At 44.0% G+C, this 20,177-nt stretch overlaps 1 long non-coding RNA gene across 1 annotated transcript in view; it reads right to left on the reverse strand.

Moving 5' to 3' along the window:
* Positions 1-2,792: 2,792 nt before the first annotated feature.
* LOC137361384 (uncharacterized) overlaps positions 2,793-20,177 on the reverse strand; it is a 46,899-nt gene continuing 29,514 nt past the window's right edge. The window contains exons 2-3 of the long non-coding RNA XR_010972186.1: positions 5,872-6,027; positions 2,793-3,082 (exon numbers count right to left, since the gene is read on the reverse strand). This is a non-coding gene — a long non-coding RNA (uncharacterized lncRNA). The remainder of the gene's footprint in view (positions 3,083-5,871; positions 6,028-20,177) is intronic.

Raw genomic sequence — 20,177 nt, forward strand, 5'->3', positions numbered from 1 at the left:
ATTCTTCATCATCTTAGCATTATTTCACAATATGGCCCGATTTGTTTCTTGCCCTTGATTTCTATGCGTTCCACTTTTGCTTTTCTGTTTCCTGTCTTTCGTTTATATCCTTGTTTCCTCCTCCGCAGTCTACCCACTCAGGCTCCTATCCCTCTGCCATTATAGTTTAAATCCTCCCCAACAGCACTAGCAAACGCCGCTGCGAGGACATCGGTTCTGGTCCTACCTGGGTGTAACCCGTCCTGCTTGTGTAGGTCCCACCTTCCCCAGAACCGGTCCCGATGTCCCAGGAATATAAATCCCTCCCTCCTGTACCATTTCTCCAGCAATGCATTCATCTGGTCGACTCTCCTGTTCCTATAAGGAAGTAATTCTGAGATTATTACCTTTGAGGTCCTGCCTTTTAACTTAGGTCCTAACTCCTTCAATTCATCTTGCAGGACCTCATTCCTTTTTCTACCTGTGTCGCTGGTACCGACATGTACCACGACCACTAGCTGTTCACCTTCCCAATTCAGAGTCCCCTGCAGCTGCTCCGAGACTTCCTTGACCCTAACACAAGGGAGGCAACATACCATCCTGGAGGCTCGTTTGCGGCCACAGAAACGCCTGCCTGTTCCTCTTCCAAGTGAATCTCATATAACCATGGCTCTCCCAGTCGTTTTCTTTCCTGCTGTTCAGCAAAGCCATTCGTGGTGCCAGGAACCTGGCTGTTGCTACTTTTCCCTAGGAGGTCACCTCTGCAACAGTATTCAAAGTGATATATCGGTCTGTGCAGCCATTACCTGCGCTGCGATTGCCTCATTAAACCTGTTATCCACGACGTCCTCAGTATCGTGGATATTCCACAGTGAATCCACCCTTAGCTCCAGCTCCGCAATGTGTGTAGCTAGTAGCTGCAGATGGATATGCATCCTGCTCACTTGGTCGTCAGGAACACTGGAAGCATCCCTGAATTTCCACATAGCGCAGGAGGAGCATATCACTGGTGTGAACTCTCCTACCATGACTTACCTTTAGATTACTTAGTTACTCCTTGTAAAAAAATACTAATTACAGTCGAGGACTTGTTCTACTCCAAACAATACTCTTACCATCTAAAGTGCTTCATAAATTACACTAATTCAAAAAAGCACACTTTAGTAGTACTCACCTTATCACTTCTATGGTAGGTTTTGAGGTTCTTTTGCAATTAAAAAACAACCTTTCCCCTTATTTTGAAGCTATTTAAATGCACTACCAGCTGTTACTTACGCAACCAATCAGCTTGCAAATTTCCCGTGATGTTACTGTAAGATTTTTTTTTCCTCTTTCGAATCCCAGCACGCGCCAGCACAGGCAGGACGTCAGAGACTACCGCAGAACTGGTCTCTCCGTAAGTGAGGGCCTCGAGCACCACTCTTTCCTTTTCAGCTCCTGCTCAGGATGCGATTCCTCGCCGGTCCGCCTGCTGCCACTCCGGTCATCCAGGTAATGTCAGAGTAATGGGAAACATTCATGAAGGAGATTCAAGGGGTTAAGGGTAAACATGTTCCCAGAAAGTAAAAGGGTGGGGCAGCCCAATATAGAGCATCTTCGATGATAAAGCTCAAAGAGGGTAACATAATGCAAAGAAGGAAAGCGTATGTCAGACATTGAGGGCTTAACACTGGTGGCAGACTCAAAAAGTACAGAAACGATAGAGGTGAAATTAAAAAAGAATTTAGGAAAGCAAAGGGACAGCATGAAAAAATACTAGCAACTAAAATCAAGGAAAATGCAATGATGTTTTATAAGTACATAAAGATCAAGAGGAAAACTAACTGAAGAGTAGGGCCGTTAGGGACCAAAAAGGTAGTCTGTGCGTGGAAGAAGAAGATGTGGATAAATTTGTTCATGAATATTTTACACTCTCTTCACAAAAGAGGGTTATTTTACTTGTTCCATTGTTTGTGCGTTGTTGTTAAGAGTCATGGGCATGGTATAATGTGATGTCGCTTGTTGTTGGGTAGATTGTGTAAATGTCCTGTAAGCATCATTGCAGGATGTGATGCCACAGATTGTACGGAGACTCGTGTGAGCAGTTTTGTCGTGGCAGCCACAGTTCATAGACGTTTGTAAATAAAACCCAGTTACCTTAACCCACAGACACTACATTTATTCAGTGCAAAGGTTACAGTAGCCCAGATATTATAAGTTGGCAGCTGCTAAGTGAGCATAAAGGAGAAGAACTTATAACATCGAAAAACATCAAAAAAAGAACTGAATATTCATTGCCATTTCCAAAGGACATTGAGCAGGTTGCAGGTCTAAACCAATCCGGGGCATGGCCGAAATGTGTCTGGAGGCTCAAGAAGTATTGTTCTGTGTCGAGATTAGCATCGAGACCAGACACGGAACAGGTCAATACATTGTTATACGACATGGAGAAGTAGACAGACAACATTATCATATCCAAAGGAATCGATGAGAAGCAACCTACTTGTACTAAAGTCATGAAAGCTGTAGAAGGGTATTTGAAGATCAGTTAAAATGTTATCGTTGAATGGGCAAAATTTAATAACTTCACTAAGAAACAAGGGAAAGCGTTGTACAAGCTTGTGGGTATGGAAGCTTGCACGAGGCGTTAATTTGAGATAAAATTGTAATCTAGATTATAGAAAATGTGCTGTCAGATTAACTACAGTTGAGGGAAGACTTGAGTTTACAAAGACCCAGATGTCTCAGATATCAAGGCAGATCCACAGAGGACGAAGGAAATAAAATTTTTCCCAGAATCAAAGACCCTAACAGAACTGCAAAGATCCATGTGAATGGTGAATTAGATAGGGAATTTAAAAAAAAATCAAATTTAACTATGATAAACAAGCATTTGTGACAACTACTAAAGAACACTAATATCTGGCATTGGGAAGAAAGCCAAAAAATACCTTGGATAAAATCCAAATGATGCCACCTTCATCAGAGATGTTAGCATCCCATGATCCAGAGCAAACGACCATAATTGTGGCAGATGCATCAGCAAAATGATTAGGTGCAGCCTTGTTTCAAGCACAGAAGGATGGAAGACGCAGACATGTGCATTTCGCTTCCCATTCGTTAACTGAAACCAAATAGAGATATGTAGTCATTGCAAAAGAAGCGTTGGCAGCAACGTGGTCATGCAAAACAAAATAGGTTACATATTGGGCCTCAATTTGAGATTAAGATCAGAAACCACTCAGCACTTTGTTAAATTCTTAAGAGCTAGCAACGTTACCTCCAAAGGTGCAACGATTTCCAATAAGACTAATGAGGAATAATCTGGCAATCGAATATATTCGAGGGAAACAACAGATAAAGGCAGGTGCATTCCCAAAAATAACAATTGTAAGACCTGAAGAAGAAAATATATTACTTCTGGAGGAAGTAGAGGTATGTTCTTTAGTTCCGGGAAACATTTTATTTTATTCTTCCTCTGTGTATCTGCCCTGAAGTCTGAACCATCTATTTTGCAACCAAGGAAAGTCACAGTTGGTTGGGAGAATACACCCTTCTCATTTGATGTGAGAGATGTTTCTTCCATTCATTGTAATACTGCTCTTACCATTGTGTCATGCATTTTATCGTTTGATCCATGAAATAGGACATGTGACAGACTATCCTCTCTAAACCTCCCAGTGTCCTTGACATCGTTCGGTGAAAGATTCCAGGAGCTGATGTTAATACCAAATGGTAACCTGGTCAAACAGAATCTTCCCAATGGTTTTTACAAATGTTGTCAACAGTTGAGACTACTGGTCCAAATTTAACTGCCAAACTCCACTGTTTGCAGCTAATTTCGCTAATATGGATCTTTAACAATAAACGAGTATTGACTGGTAAGAGATCAGAAATTGAGTGAAATCAGAAATTTGCAGAAAGACGACGAATTATGAGAAGGCTAAGAGAATAATTTTAAAATGCCTGGCCAGAATCTAAGCCTCTATGCCGGATAACCCAGTTTTAAGTAAATGTCAGGCTAAGTATTGTGGATAATTTACCAGCCTATTACAAAAAATGGTCATCCCAAGAGCTTTAAGATTGGATATCATGGATAATTACCAAATGAAGAGCAAGTGCGAGCAACTCAACATAGTGGCCTTATATATCAATGAGATCAAAGACGTGATATCCAGATGTATGACAGGTGCTACTGCCAAACAAGAGGCAAGACAGCCTCGAGTGCCATCTTTGTTTCCGTCCAGCCCATGGGAGTGTCTAGGAATGAATCTTTTTGAGCATAAGGGAAAATGTTCCTTATTGTTTTTGACTATTACTCAAGATGGGTTGAAGTTAAGCTAGTACATGGCCAGAGCTCAGAAGCTGTTACCAAATCTTTGAAAGAAATTTTCACTACACATGGCACTCAATATATTGTGATATCTGACTTCGGGTTGCAATTTTCGGACACAAGTTTCAAAGTGTTTACTGAAATTTACGGACCCGCAGGCAATCATTGAATTGGAATACCGAGACATCAAGGATGGAATATATTAATATGTGCACCATTCAGCTCATTCTGTATCTCATTCTGTCCGTTTTTTGTTTGGTTTTTTCTCTCTCGGTATGGGAGAACTTTTTTTTTGCTGCAATTGTCCCAAATTGAAGTTGTTTATTTCCCCAAATCTCGGGGCACTCAAGAACATTCTGTGTGTTTGTTGCTGCTTGTAACCAGAAGAAAAATAGGCACATAAAGAAAATTACAGCACAGAAGAGATCATTCTGCCCATCATGTCCAGGTCTGCTGAGAAACAATTATCCAGCCTTATCCCACCTTCCAGCCCGATAGGGTGTTGTACCTCAAGTGCATATGCTCGGCCTTATTTATTTATAGATACAGCACTGGAAAGGCCCTTCGGCCCACCGATTCTGTGCCGACTAATAACCACCCATTTATACTAATCCTACATTAACCCTATATTCCCTACCACTTCCCCACTATTCTCCTGCCACCTACCTGCACTAGGGGCAGTTTATAATGGCCAACTTACCTATCAAGCTGCAAGCTTTTGGCTGTGGTAGGAAACCGGAGCACCCAGCAAAAACCCACGCGGTCACAGGGAAAGCTTGCAAACTCGACACAGTCAATACCGGGAACTGAACCCGTGTCCGTGGCGCTGTGAGGCTGCGGTGCTAACCAATGTGCCGCCAGATTGCTGCTTCTGCCATAATTTGAGGCAGCGAGCTCTCAGGGAATCAAGGGATATGATGAGCAGGCAGGAAGTGACGTTGAGGTAGAAAATCATCGATGATCATACTGAACGGCGAAGTAGGCTGTAGGGGCCATATCTTCTATGCCTGTTCCTATTTCGCATGTTGTTATGGGTTCCAGACCCCAAACACCCTCTGGGTGAAATACATGTTCCTCTAGTCCCCTCAAATCCTTCTACCAAGTACTTTATATCTATGTCTTTGGTTATGGATGTCTCTGCTAATGATATCGATCCCTCTTTCTTACTCTACACAGATCTCTCATAATGTTATACACAAACAACACACCTCATCTTCCTCTGTTCCAAAGAGAACAACTCCAGCCTATTCAATCTTTCCTCATACCTACAATTCTCCATTCCAGACAACTTTCTCGCAGCTGCCCTCTGCACTCTTTCCAGTGGGATCACATCCTTCAAGTAATGCAGTCACAAGAACAGTTAGCAGTACTCGAGCTCCCTTCTAATTAATTGTCTTTACGATTCCATCATTATCGCCCTGCTCTTATATTCTAGGACTGGGCTGATAAAGGAAAGTATGCAGTATGCCAACTTGACCCCCTTATCTATCTGTCCTGCTACCTTTAGTGACCTGAAACTCTGCTTCTCTCTCCACAGATGCTGCCAGACCTGCTGAGTATTATGTGTGATTAATCTGTACCTTTATAAATGATTTAAACCGTCCTGCAGAGGTTTTCCAATAATTTGTCCACTACAAAGGTTTGGCTGACTGGGCTGTCAAACCGAGGTCTAATCCTCCCACTCTTTTGAAACAATGGTATAGCGTCAGCTGTCCTCCAGTCCTCCAGCACAACACCTGTCGAGAGAGAGGATTGGAAAATGATGGTCAGAACCTCCGTTATGTTTTCCCTTGTTGCTATTGACAGCGTGGGATACATTTCATTCAAGACTAATGAGTGAATTACTTTGAAGAATGGTCAACACTTTGAAATTTCCTCCTTTTCGATGTTTATCCAACCCAAAATTCCACAGTCCTTCTCCTTAAATACAATGTGTTCTTCGTCCCTCTGTTTTGTAGGAACAGACACAACGTATTCATTAATGAGAGTTGCAAAAGAGGCAAAAGTGGCATGAGGGGGAAAAAAACTTTTTCACGCAACAAGTGGTTAAGATCTAGAATGCATTTCTTGTGATTGAGGTGAAGGCAGATTCAATATTGTATTTCAAAATGCAATGAAAAAGTTATTAGAATTAGAATTAGAACATTACAGCGCAGGACAGGCCCTTCGGCCCTCGATGTTGTGCCGATCATCTGACCTACACTATTCCATTTTCATCCAGATGTCTATCCAATCACCACTTAAATGCCCTTAAAGTTGGCGAGTCTACTACTGTTGCAGGCAGTGCGTTCCACGCCCCTACTACTCTCTGCGGAAAGAAACTACCTCTGACATCTGTCCTATACCTTTCACCCCTCAACTTAAAGCTATGTCCCCTCGTGTTTGCCATCATCATCCGAGGAATAAGACTCTCACTATCCACCCTATCTAACCCTCTGATTATCTTGTATGTCTCCATTAAGTCACCTCTCCTCCTCCTTCTCTCTAACGAAAACAACCCCAAGTCCCTCAGCCTTTCCTCGTAAGACCTTCCTTCCATACCAGGCAACATCCTAGTAAATCTCCTCTGCACCCTTTCCAAAGCTTCCACATCCTTCCTATAATGCGGTGACCAGAACTGCACACAATACTCAAGGTGCGGCCTCACCAGAGTTTTGTACAGCTGCATCATGACCTCGTGGCTCCGAAACTCGATCCCCCTACTAATAAAAGCTAACATACCATATGCCTTCTTAACAGCCCTATTAACCTGGGTAGCAACTTTCAGGGATTTATGTACCTGGACACCAAGATCTCTCTGCTCATCTACACTACCAAGAATCTTCCCATTAGCCCAGTATTCTGCATTGCTGTTACTCCTTCCAAAGTGAATCACCTCACACTTCTCCGCATTAAACTCCATTTGCCATCTCTCAGCCCAGCTCTGCAGCCTATCTATGTCCCTCTGTACCCTACAACACCCTTCGACACTATCCACAACTCCAAAGACCTTCGTGTCATCCGCAAATTTACTAACCCACCCTTCTACACCCTCTTCCAGGTCATTTATAAAAATGACAAACAGCGTTGGCCCCAAAACAGAACCTTGCGGTCCACCACTAGTAACTAAACTCCAGGATGAACATTTGCCATCAACCACCACCCTCTGTCTTCTTTCAGCTAGCCAATTTCTGATCCAAAGCTCTAAATCACCTTCAACCCCATACTTCCGTATTTTCTGCAATAGCCTACCGTGGGGAACCTTATCAAACGCCTTACTGAAATCCATATACACCACATCCACGGCTTTACCCTCATCCACCTGTTTGGTCACCTTCTCGAAAAACTCAATAAGATTTGTGAGGCACGACCTACCTTTCACAAAACCGTGCTGACTATCGCAAATGAACTTATTCTTTTCAAGATGATTATAAATCCTATCTCTTCTAACCCTTTCCAACATTTTACCCACAACCGAAGTAAGGCTCACAGGTCTATAATTACCAGGGCTGTCTCTACTCCCCTTCTTGAACAAGGGGACAACATTTGCTATCCTCCAGTCCTCCGGCACTACTCCTGTCGACAATGATGACATGAAGATCAACAACAACGGCTCTGCAATCTCCTCCCTGGCTTCCCAGAGAATCCTAGGATAAATCCCATCTGGCCCAGGGGACTTATCTATTTTCACTCTTTCCAAAATTGCTAACACCTCCTCCTTGTGAATCTCAATCCCATCTAGCCTAGTAGGCTGTATCTCAGTAATCTCCTCGGCAACATTTTCTTTCTCTACTGTAAATACTGACGAAAAATATTCATTTAACGCTTCCCCTATCTCCTCTGATTCCGCACACAACTTCCCACTACTATCCTTGATTGGCCCTGTTCTAACTCTTATCATTCTTTTATTCCTGATATACCGATAGAAAGCCTTAGGGTTTTCTTTGATCCTATCCGCCAATGACTTCTCGTGTCCTCTCCTTGCTCTTCTTAGCCCTCCCTTTACATCCTTCCTGGCTAGCTTGGAACTCTCAAGCGCCCTAACTGAGCCTTCACGTCTCATTCTAACATAAGCCGCCCTCTTCCTCTTGACAAGCGCTTCAACTTCTTGAGTAAACCACGGCTCCCTCGCTCGACAACTTCCTCCCTGCCTGACAGGTACATACTTATCAAGGACACGCATTAGCTGCTCCTTGAATAAGCTCATCTTTCGTTTGTGCCCATCCCCTGCAGTTTCCTTCCCCATCCTACACATCCTAAATCTTGCCTAATCGCGTCATAATTTCCTTTCCCCCAGCTATAATTCTTGCCCTGCGGTATATACCTATCCCTGCCCATCGCTAAGGTAAACCTAACCGAATTGTGATCACTATCGCCAAAGTGCTCACCTACATCTAAATCGAACACCTGGCCGGGTTCATTACCCAGTACCAAATCTAAATGTGGCATCGCCCCTGGTTGACCTGTCCACATACTGTGTCAGAAAACCCTCCTGCACACACTGGACAAAAGCAGACCCAAATAAAGTACTCGAACTATAGTATTTCCAGTCAATATTTGGAAAGTTAAAGTCCCCCATAACCAATACCCTGTTCCTCTCGCTCCTGTCGAGAATCATCATCGCTATCCTTTCCTCTACATCTCTGGAACTATTCGGAGTTCTATAGAAAACTCCCAACGGGGTGACCTCTCCTCTCATGTTTCTAACCTCGGCCCATACTACCTCAGTAGACGAGTCCTCAAACGTCCTTTCTGCCGCTGTAATACTTTCCTTGATTAACAATGCCACACCGCCCCCCCCCCCCTCTTTTACCCTCTTCTCTGTTCTTACTGAAACCTCTAAATCCCGGAACCTGCAACATCCATTCCTGCCCCTGCTCTACCCATGTCTCTGAAATGGCCACAACATCAGGATCCCAGGTACCAACCCATGCTGCAAGCTCACCCACCTTATTCCGGATGCTCCTGGCGTTGAAGTAGACACACTTTAAACCAAGTTCTTGCTTGCCAGTGCCCTCTTGCGTCCCTGTAACCTTATCCCCTACCTCACTACTCTCAACAGCCTGTGCACTGGAACTACAATTTAGGTTCCCATTCCCCTGCTGATTTAATATAAACCCCCCCCCCCCGAAGAAAAAGAAGAATGCATCCGGTGACAGCGAGAAGGTGGGGGAATGGCACTAGGTGATTTGTTCATTCGGAGAGCTGGTGCAGATATGATGGGCCAAGGGCCTCCTTCTGTGCTGTAACAATTCTGTGATCCGATGATTCTCTAAAGAACCATGTGCACATTTTACATCATCACACACAAAAAAACATACATTTTCGGTTTCTAATCAGTCCGATCATGTCCTTTGTTCTATTTTTTTTATACCTGTTGTTGAGGGAAACGGCCACAGGGGATTCCTGCACTGCCTGCTGGTTCCCTCTCCTTCCCCTGACAGTAACCCATCTACCTACTTCTTTTACCTGAGGTGTGACTACCTCACTATAACTCCTCTCAATAACCCCCTCTGCCTCCCGAATGATCCGAAGTTCATCCAGCTCCAGCTCCAGTTCCCTAACGTGGTTCACAAGGATCTGGAGTTGGGTGCACTTCCCGCAGATGCAGTCAGCAGGGACAATTTTGGCGACCCTTACCTCAAACATTCTGCAGGAGGAACATTCAACTGCCTTAACCTCCATTCCCAGTATTCTAAATTCCCAACAAATCTACTGAAAACCAAAAAAAAAGTCAAAACTTGTTAGCTTAGCAATCCGATGGACAGAACTTTTTTTTTTGGTTTGAGGAGGAGGATGGGTGGGAGACACTACCTAAGTAGGGTTTTGGGTAAAGCAACCGCCCAAATATGTAACCTCACTTACCCAGCAGTCTCCCTCTCTCTGTGGCTTCCGATTTCTTGGCACGCTTTTCAAAGCTCTGCTCCCACTGTTCTCCCTCCCTCTCTGTCTCTCTTTAGTGGAGAGACTGCAGAACTCTCTGGTACAGATGGATCTCTGAGGGATCAGAGGAAGCTAATAACGAAGGTGTGAGGGGGAACTGCTCAGGTTAATTCGGTAAATAGATTGGAAGGTATGGCGGTAAATTAACTGTGGGAAACATTTAAAAAAACAAGTCAAAGGATTCAACAAAATTATATGCTGTTCAAAAACAAAAAAATCGTCCAGAAAGAACCATCCGTGGCTCACTCAGGAAATTAAGGAGGGTATTAGACTAAAAGAAGAACAGGCTTACAATGTTGCAAAAAATAGCAGCAAGTCTGAGGGTTGGGAGTGTTTAGAAACCAGCAAGAGGCCACCAGAAAGTTGCTAAAAGGGGAAAAATAGACTATGAGAGTAAACTAACCAGCTATATAAAAACAGATTGTAAGAGCTTTTATAAATACATAAAAAGGAAGAAAGTAACAAAAGAAGACTTTGATCCGTTGGAAGCAGAGAAAGGAGAAATCATCATGGGGAATGAGGAAATGGCAGAGGCATTGAATAAATACCTTGTGTCTGTCTTCACAGTAGAAGACACAAGTTCCATAACAGAGATAGGCAGTAACGTAGCGGTTAAAATGAGCGAGGAAATGAAGGAAATTGAGATCGGTCGAGAGAAAAAAATATTGCAGAAACTTGATGGACGAAAACCTGACAAGTCTCTGGGACCAGATAGCCTACATCCTGGGATTCTAAAAGAGATAAATTCAGGAATGCTCCAGTCAGATGGTAAGTTGACAAACATTACATTGCTATTCAAGAAAGGAGCTAGAGCGAAAGAATTAAACTACAGGCCAGTTAGCCTAAAATCAATCGTCGGGAAGTTGCTGGAAACCATTATGAAGGAAAATTTACACTGAACTTGGAAAAGCATGCTATGCTCAGAACAAGTTAGCATGGTTTTACTAAAGGGAGACCATGCTTGACAAATGTATGAGAGCTTTTGAGGATATAACTAATCGGGTAGATCAAGGGGAACCAGTAGATAGAATATACCTGGATTGTCAAATAGTGCATTTTCAGGTTGGCAGGCCGTGAATAGAGGTGTGCTGCAAGGATCAGCTCTGCGGCCTCGGCTATTTCCACTCTATATCAATGACTTGGATGAAGAGATAGATGATGATACAAAGCTCGGTGGAAAGGTAATATGCGGGGAGGATGTAGAGAGGCTGCAAAAAATATATAGACAGGTTAAGTGAGAGGGCAGTAAGATGGAAAATGGAGTCTAATTGTGAAGTTGTTAACTTTCGTCGCAAAAATAGAAAAGCAGCATACTTTTTTAAATGTGCGAAAAAGGCCAGATTATCTACATCCCAGAGTACTTATGCAAGTGTCCCAGGAAATAAAGGATGCATTGGGGGTCATCTTCCAAGATTCTACTGACTCTGGAACAGTTCCTACAGATTGGAGGGTAGCTAATGTAACCCCACTATCTAAAAAGGGAGGTAGATAGAAAACAAGGAATTATAGACCAGTCAGCCTGACGTCGGTAGTGGAGAAAATTCTACAGTCCATTAACAAAAGTTTTCGCAGAGCACTTCGAGAACAATGTTAGAATCAGGCACAGTCAGCATGGAGTTGCTGTGTGAGCTGTGTGGAGGATGCAGAGAGGCTGCAGGAAGATATGTACAAGTTGAGTGAGTGGGCAAATGCAAGGCAGATGCAGTATAACGTTTATCAATGTGAGGTTACACACTTTGGTAGCAAAAACTGGAAGACAACTTATTGTCTAAATGGCTGAAAACTGGGAGAGGGGAGTATGCAACGTGACCTGGGTGTTATAGTACACCAGTCGGTGAAGCTAAACATAAAGGTGAAAAAGGCGGTAAGAAAAGGCAAATGGTATGTAGGCCCTCGTAGTGAGGCGATTCGAGAACAGGAGCAGGGATGGCTTGCTGCAATTATACAGGGCCTTAGTGAGGCCAGACCTGGAATATTGTGTGTAGTTCTGGTCTCCATAACTGGGGAAGGATGTTCTTGCTACAGAGGGAGTGCAGCGAAGTTTTACCAGACTGATGCCTGGGTTGGCGGGACGGACATGTGGGGAGAGATTGAGTTGGTGAGGATTTTATTCGCTGGAGTTCAGAAGAGTGAGGGGAAATCTCATAGAAATCTATGAAATTCTAACAGCACTTGACAGGGTAGATGCAGGAAGGATGTTTCCGATGGTGAGGGAGTCCAGAATCTGGTTTCACAGAGTAATGATACGGGGTAAACCTCTCAGGCAAGAGGTGAGGAGAAATCTCTTCACCCAGAGAGTGGTGAGCCTGTGGAATTCGCTGCTACCGAAAACAATTTTTTTATTCATTCAGGGATGTGGGCATTGCTGGCTAGGCCAGCATTTATTGACCATCCCTACTTGCCCTTTGGAAGGTGGTGGTGAGCTGCCTTCTTGAACTGCTGTAGTCCATTTGGGGTAGGTACACCCACAGTGCTGTGAGAAAGGCAGTTCCAGAATTCAGACCCAGCAACAGTGAAGGAACTTGGAGGAGAACTTGCAGGTGGTGGTGTTCCATGCATTTGCTGCCTTCGTCCTCCTAGTTGGTTGAGGTCGCGGGTTTGGAACGTGCTGTCGAAGGAGCCATGGTGCATTGCTACAGTGCATCTTGTAGATGGTATACACTGCTGTCACTGTGCGTCGGTGGTGGAGGGAGTGAATGTTTGTCGATGGGGAGCCAATCAAGCGGGCTGCGTTGTCCTGGATGGTGTGGAGCTTCTTGAGTGTTGTTGGAACTGCACCCATCCAGGCAAGTGGAGTGTATTCCATCACACTCCTGACTTGTGCCTTGTAGATGGTGGACAGGCTTCGGGAACTCAGGAGGTGAGTTACTCGCCACAAGATTCCGAGCCTCTGACCTGCTCTTGTAACCACAGTATTTATATGGCTATTCCAGTTCAGTTTCTGGTCAATGGTGGCCCCTAGGATGTTGATAGTGGGGGATTCAGCGATGGTAATGCCGTTGAATGTCAAATGGAGATGGTTAGATTCTCTTTTGTTGGAGATGGTCATTGCCTGGCACTTGTGTGGCGCGAATGTTACTTGCCACTTAACAGCCCAAGCCTGGATATTGTCCAGGTCTTGCTGCATTTCTACATGGACTGCTTCAGTACCTGAGGAGTCACGAATGGTGCTGAACATTGTGCATTCATCAGCGAACATCGCCACTTCTGACCGTATGATTGAAGAAGCAGCTGAAGATGGTTGGGCCTAGGACACTACCCTGAGGAACTCATGCAGTGTTGTCCTGGAGCTCAGATGACTGACCTCCAACAACCACAAACATCTTACTTTGCGCTAGGTATGATTTACTTGAACAATTCGGTAAATCTATTCCCTGTTCATGATGGAGTCTCTTGCATATTGAGAAAGGAGTTAATATGGATTAAGTGGTTGGTTTTCTAAAATCCTCCATTCAGTCTGCACGCATGATCCTGAACTTTCAGTTGCTTGCCACCATAATTCTACATCCCACTTCAAATCTCACCTCTCTATCCACCATCACCGACACTCTTCCACTGAATCTCACTGAGCAACAGCACTGTATTTTTCATTTAGGCATTTTATTGCCTGGCAGACTCATGAATGTGATTTTACACTTCAGATTATAATTCTGTTCTGATTTTCTGGGATGATCTGTGCTGGTAATGGAGGATGACTATACCACAGTCACTAGGAGTGGATGAAACAAAGGCTGGTTCTTGGGATGGGGCATTCACTATTATTATACAGTTGGCAGGCTGACCCACACCATTGGATTCTACCCACCATTCTCCATCCCTTTTCCTGACCACTGGGGCTTTGTCCATTTTTCCAGATTTTCCATGTATCCCTCTCCCTCTGTTGTTCTGTTGGAACCATTTGCATCTCCTCTGGACTCATCTTCTGTTTCTTTAATTGTCCCATTTGCCTTACACCATCATGAGAGGACCCAGAGTATAAAGGACTAAGTGCAAGTCCCGACACAGAAGCAGCGGTGCTGGCGGTGAGAGCGCTCTTTTCTGTTCTGTTCTGTTCTGTCGACCTGCTTGACCAGCAAAAATAGAAGTGTGACGTCACAGGAGGGCTGGTAAGCGATTGGTGGGTATTTATTTCCTTCTTCCGTGTCTCGTGTTGTTTTTTCTTCTCTTTTTTCTGTTTTTGGGGGATTTTAGCCAAGCAATTTAAAGCAGACGACGTCAGTACAGGTTAAGAGTACACTTAAATATTTTTTTCTTAAATACTGTGATCAAATAGAGATAGCTGTGCAGGCGATGTGTTGCAGTTGTTGTATGTGGGACCTGGTGGACGCCGGTGCGATCCACAGTGACCACATCTGCAGCGAGAGTTGGCTACTTGAGGAACTTCAGCTCCGAGTTGATGAGCTGCAGTCCAAGCTGCGGACACTGCAACACATCAGGGAGGGGGAGATTTACTTGGACACTATGTTTCAGGAGATAGTCACACCCCTTCGATTAATTGCATCAAATTTGGACTGTGGTCAGGGGTAGGAGGGTGTGACTGCGAGTGAGCCAGGTATGGGGATCCAGAATTTAGCTTTGGAGGAGCTTCAGCCTTATCCAATAGATATGAGGTTCTTGCTCGCTTTGTGGACGAGGGCACAGGCTGCAGGGAGGAAATGTTCTCGAAGGCTGTGTTGCCTACCGGGTGCCAAGGTTAAGGACATCTCTTCTGGGCTTGAGAGGCACTTGGAGTGGGAGGAAAACATCCAGTTGCCGTGGTCCACGACGGCACCAACGACATCGGTAGGACTACGAAAGAGGTTCTGCTGAGGGACTATAAGCAGCTCTGGGGCAAATTAAAAAGCAGAACCACAAACTTGCAGGTTCATAGGTAGATTGGCCATTGTAAATTGCCCCTCGTGTAGGTAGGTGGTAGGAGAATGGTGGGGTTGTGGTAGAGAATATGGGGCTAATGTAGGATTAGTATAAATGGGTGGTTGTTGGTGAGCACAGACTCAGTAGGCCGAAGGGCATTTTCCAGTGCTGTATCTCTAAATACAGGTCATAGTCTCCGGATTACCACCTGAGCCACGCAATAATTGGCTTAGGGTAAATAAGATTAGAGAGGTAAATGTGCAGCACAAAGATTGGTGTGGGAGAAATGGGTTACAATTCATTGCCACACTGGCACCAGTACTGGGGAAAGAAAGAGCTGTTCCATTGGTGTGGGCTTCACTTGAACCATGCTGGGACCAGTGTCCTGGCGAATTATATAACGAGGGTTGTGGATAAGGCTTTAAACTAAATAGAGGGCGGAGGGTTCAATTGAAGGGAAGTTTAAAACGTCGCATAGTAACGAGAGAGCCGAGGTGCAGGGTTGTGAAGGAACATACATTCATCAGAGAGTGACAGGAAGGGGCAGAGAATACAAGCGCAAGAGTACAGCAGAAATTAGAACCACGTAAAAATGGTAAAAATTCAAAGCTTAAGGCACTTCATCTGAATGCACGTAGAATTTGTCACAAGATAGATCAGCTAATGGCACAGATGGAAATAAATGAATATGATTTGATAACTATCACTAAGACGTGATTGCAGGATGACCAGGACTGGAATCTAAATGTTCGAGGATATTCAACGTTTCGGAACAATATGCAGCAAGGTAAAGGAGGTGGGGTAGCTTTGCTATTAAAGGAATGGATCAGTGCAGTTGTGTGTAATGATATAGGTGTAATGGATCGTGATGTAGAATCAGTTTGGGTGGAAATAAGGGATAGCAAGGGAAATAATATTAAACGTGAAATAATGGAGGCATGTAAGAAAGGCACTGTAATTATCATGGCTGATTTTAATCTGCATATAGACTGGACAAATCAAATTGGCAAGGGTAGCATGCAAGCCGAAATTGTAGAGTGCCTCAGGGATTGTTACTTGCAGCAACATGTCGCAGAACCTACCGGGGAAAAGGCTATTTTAGATTTGGTATTGTGTAATTAGGTAGGATTAATGAGAGATATACTAGTTAAAGGTCCTTTAGGGGGAAGCGATCATAACATAGTAGAATTTCAAATTCAGTTTGAGGGTGAGCAACTCGGGTCTCAAACCACTATCTTCACCTGAAAGAAGAAAGTGTTGTCTAAAGTAGGCTGGGAAGATAGATTGCAGGGGAAGTTAGTGGATGAGCGGTGGCAGACGTTAAACAGATATTTCATAACACTCAGCAAACATTTATTGCAGTCAGAAGGAAGGACTCGATGAAAACGATGAACCACCCGTGGATAACAAAGGAAGTAAATGAGAGTATCAAATCAGAAGCAAAAGCATACAATGCGGCGATAACGAGTGGTAGGGCAGAGGATTGGGAAGCTTTTAGAAAACAGCAGCGGATGTCTAAAAAACTAATAAAGAGGGACAATTATTATGAGATTAAATTGGCAAGAAATGTAAAAACAAACAATAAAAACTTCTATGGGTATATTAAAAGGAAGAGAGTAGCTAAAGTAAGTGTGGGACCCTGAGAAGTTGAGACCGGGGGATTAATAACAGGGAACAGGGAAAGGACAGATAATTTAAACGAATATGTTGCATCCATCTTCACGGTGGAGGACATTATAAACATCCCAACAATAATAGATGAGCAAGGTGTAAATGGAAGGGAGCAACTTGTAACAATCTCTTTCACGAGGCAAAAGGTGCTGGACAAACTGATGGGACTAAAGGCAGGCAAGTCGCCATAACCTAATGGCCTGCACCCAAGGGTTTTAAAAGAAGTGGCTGCAGAGAAAGTGGTGGCATTGTTAATAACATACCAAATCTCACTGGATTCCAGTAGGGTACCAGCGGATTGGAAAACCGCTAATGTGACACCCCTATTCAAGAAAGGAGGGGGACAGAAAGCAGGAAACTTTGGACCAGTTAGCTTAACATCAGTCATTGAGAAAATGCTTGAGTGGATTATTAAGGAAGAAATAGCAGGACATACAGAGAAATATAATGCAATAAAACAGCGTCAACATAGTTTTATGAAAGGGAAATCATGTTTGACAAATTTGTTAGAGATCTTTGAGGAAATAACAAGCAGAGTGGGTAAAGGTGAACCAGTAGATGGTTTGTATATGGATTTTCAGAAGGCGTTTGATAAGGTGCCACATAAAAGGTTATTGTCCAGAAAAGGAGTTCAGGGTATTGGGGGTAATGAATTGGTGTGGATTGAGGATTGGCTAACACACAGAAGACAGAGAGTCGGGATAAATGGGTCTTTTTTCAAGTTGGAAAGCCGTAACTAGTGGCGTGCCACAAGGCTCGTTCCTAGGGTCTCAGCTCTTTACCATCCACATAAATAACTTAGAGGAGGGGACAGAATGGTGTATCTAAATTTGCTGACGATACAAAAATAGGTGGGAAGGAATGTTGTGATGAGGACACAATGTATCGACAAAGCAAAATAGATAGGTTCAGTGAGTGGGAAAAAAACTGGGCAGATGGTGTTCAATGTGGGAAAGTGTAAGGTCTTTGGTCGGAAGAATAATAAGACTGATTATTATTTCGATGGAGAAAGGCGACAAAATACTGCAGTACAGAGGGATCTGGGTGCCCTTCTCATGAAACACTAAAGGTTAACATGCAGATGCAGCCAGTAATTAGGAACGCAAATTAATTCTGGCCTTTAATGCTAGGGGGTTAGTGTTTAAAAATAGGAAAGTCCTGTTACAACTGTACAGGGTGTTGGTGAGGCCACACCTGGAGTACTGCGTACAGTTTTGGTCCCCATAGTTAAAGAAGGAAACAAGAGCATTGGAGGCAGTTCAGCAAAGGTTCACTAGACTGATTCTTGGGATGAAGGGGCTGTTTTATCAAGAACGGCTAACAGGTTAGGCATTTATTCATTGAAGTTTAGAAGAATGAAAGATTATGTTGTAGAACTATATAAGATTTTAAGGGGGCTCGACAGGTACATGTTGAGAAGATGTTTCCACTCGTGGGGGAATCTCGAACTAGGGAACATTATTACAGAATAAGGGGGCGCACATCTAAAATGGAGATATGAAGGAATTTCTTCTCTCAGAGGATGGCGAATCTCTGGAATTCTCTGCAGCAGAGAGTTGTGGAGGCTCGGTCACTAAATGTATTTAAGGAGGAGGTAGATAGATTTTGGAAATCTCGGGGAGTCGAGGGTTAGGCAGAGCAGGTCCGAAAAAGAAATTGAGGAGTGGGAAGATCAGCCATGATGTTATTGAATGGCGGGGCATGCTTGAGGGGCTGAATGGCCTACTGCTGTTCCTATTTCTTATGTTCTTATGTTCTTATCCCTATTGTCATTGAATCACTCCTGACCTCCACTCCATTACAGATGTTCCCCTTTGTTCTTTGTATACCCCACTTTTCACTAGTTCTATCATTGCTTTTAAACAGTTAATCTCGAATTTCCTCCAGTTCTGATGAATGGTTATTGACCTGAAACGGCAACTCAACACATGCAGCCTGACCGGCTGAGTGTTTTTGACATTCTGCAATGTTGATCAAATTTACAACATACTCAGTAATTTGTTTTTGTTCCAATGTTTAGGCCTGAATATTAACAGGTGTGAGTGACATAGGTGGGAGTGGAGTTTCCCAGTTTTCGCTCCACAGTCTGCCTCTTTTATCATTGACATGTTCCCCACTCTGACATCAGCCTGAATGATAGGCCTGGCTTCCTGTCGGGCAGCGGGTACTGGAGTATGTCCCAGGACCAGGGAGGTCCAAACCAGGATCCCGTGGAATCGTAACCCCGATGATACCAGCGGTGTCTAACCCAAAGTTCGAGAGAATGGAGACACCTCTGATCCCTGGGTTGTTAATTCCCAAGCCGAGACTGTCAGTCCCGTCGTGGAGTGTTGTCTGAGTCCATGAAGGCGGGATTGCAGGGGCAGGCGGCTAGCGAGTGTCGGAGGAAAGAAGCAAGTGAGTGGAGATGACTGAGACTATCTGCACTCCCTTCCCGAGGCTCATCATCCACCAAGTCCTTCTTTTTGGTGAATGCTGATGCAAAGTACTCATTTACCGCGGCGCCCATTTCCTTTGGCTCCATACATATATTGCCATCTCTGTCCTTGAGTGGGCCAACCCTTTCCCTGGTTACCCTCTTGCTCTTTATGTACGTATAAAAAGCTTTGGGATTTTCCTTAATACTGTTTGCCAATGACTTTTCATGACCCCTTTTAGCCCTCCTTACTCCTTGTTTAAGTTCCTTCCTACTGTTTTTATATTCCTCAAGTGCTTCATCTGTTCCTTACCTTCCAGCCCTTACAACTGCTTCCTTTTTCTTTTTGACTAGGCTCACAATATCAAGATGGACAGAGCTGAGCGATTAAACAACCAATGGATCAGATCTGAGCTCTGTAGTCCTGCCACGTCCAGTCGTGAATGGTTGTGGACAATTAAACAACTAACTGGAGGAGATTGCTCTACAAATATCCCCATCCTCAATGATGGGGGAGCCCAGCACATCAGTGCAAAAGACAAGGCTGAAACATTTGCAACAATCTTCAGCCAGATGTGCAGAATGGATGATCCAGCTCGGCCTCGCACTGAGGTCCTCAGCATCACAGATGCCAGTCTTCACCCTATTCGATTCACTACACGTGACATTAAGAAACGACTTGAGCCACTGGATACAGCAAAGGCTGTGAGAACTGACAATATTCTGGCAATAGTACTGAAGACCTGTGCTCCAGAAATTACTGCACCCCTCGCCAAGCTGTTCCAGTACAGCTACAGCACTGGCATCGACACTGCAATGTGGAAAGTTGCTCAGGTATATCCTGTACACAAAAAGCAGGACAAGTTCAACTCAGCCAATTAGGCCCCATCAGTCTACTCTCGATCATCAGTATAGTGAAGGAAGGTGTCATTGCCAAAGCTATCAAGCTGCACTTGCTTAGCAATACCGGGTCAATGACTCTCAGTTTGGGTTCCGCCAGGGCCACTTAGCTCCTGACCTCAT

The sequence above is a fragment of the Heterodontus francisci genome, unplaced genomic scaffold, assembly GCF_036365525.1.
Source record: "Heterodontus francisci isolate sHetFra1 unplaced genomic scaffold, sHetFra1.hap1 HAP1_SCAFFOLD_214, whole genome shotgun sequence".
Taxonomy (NCBI): Eukaryota; Metazoa; Chordata; class Chondrichthyes; order Heterodontiformes; family Heterodontidae; genus Heterodontus; species Heterodontus francisci.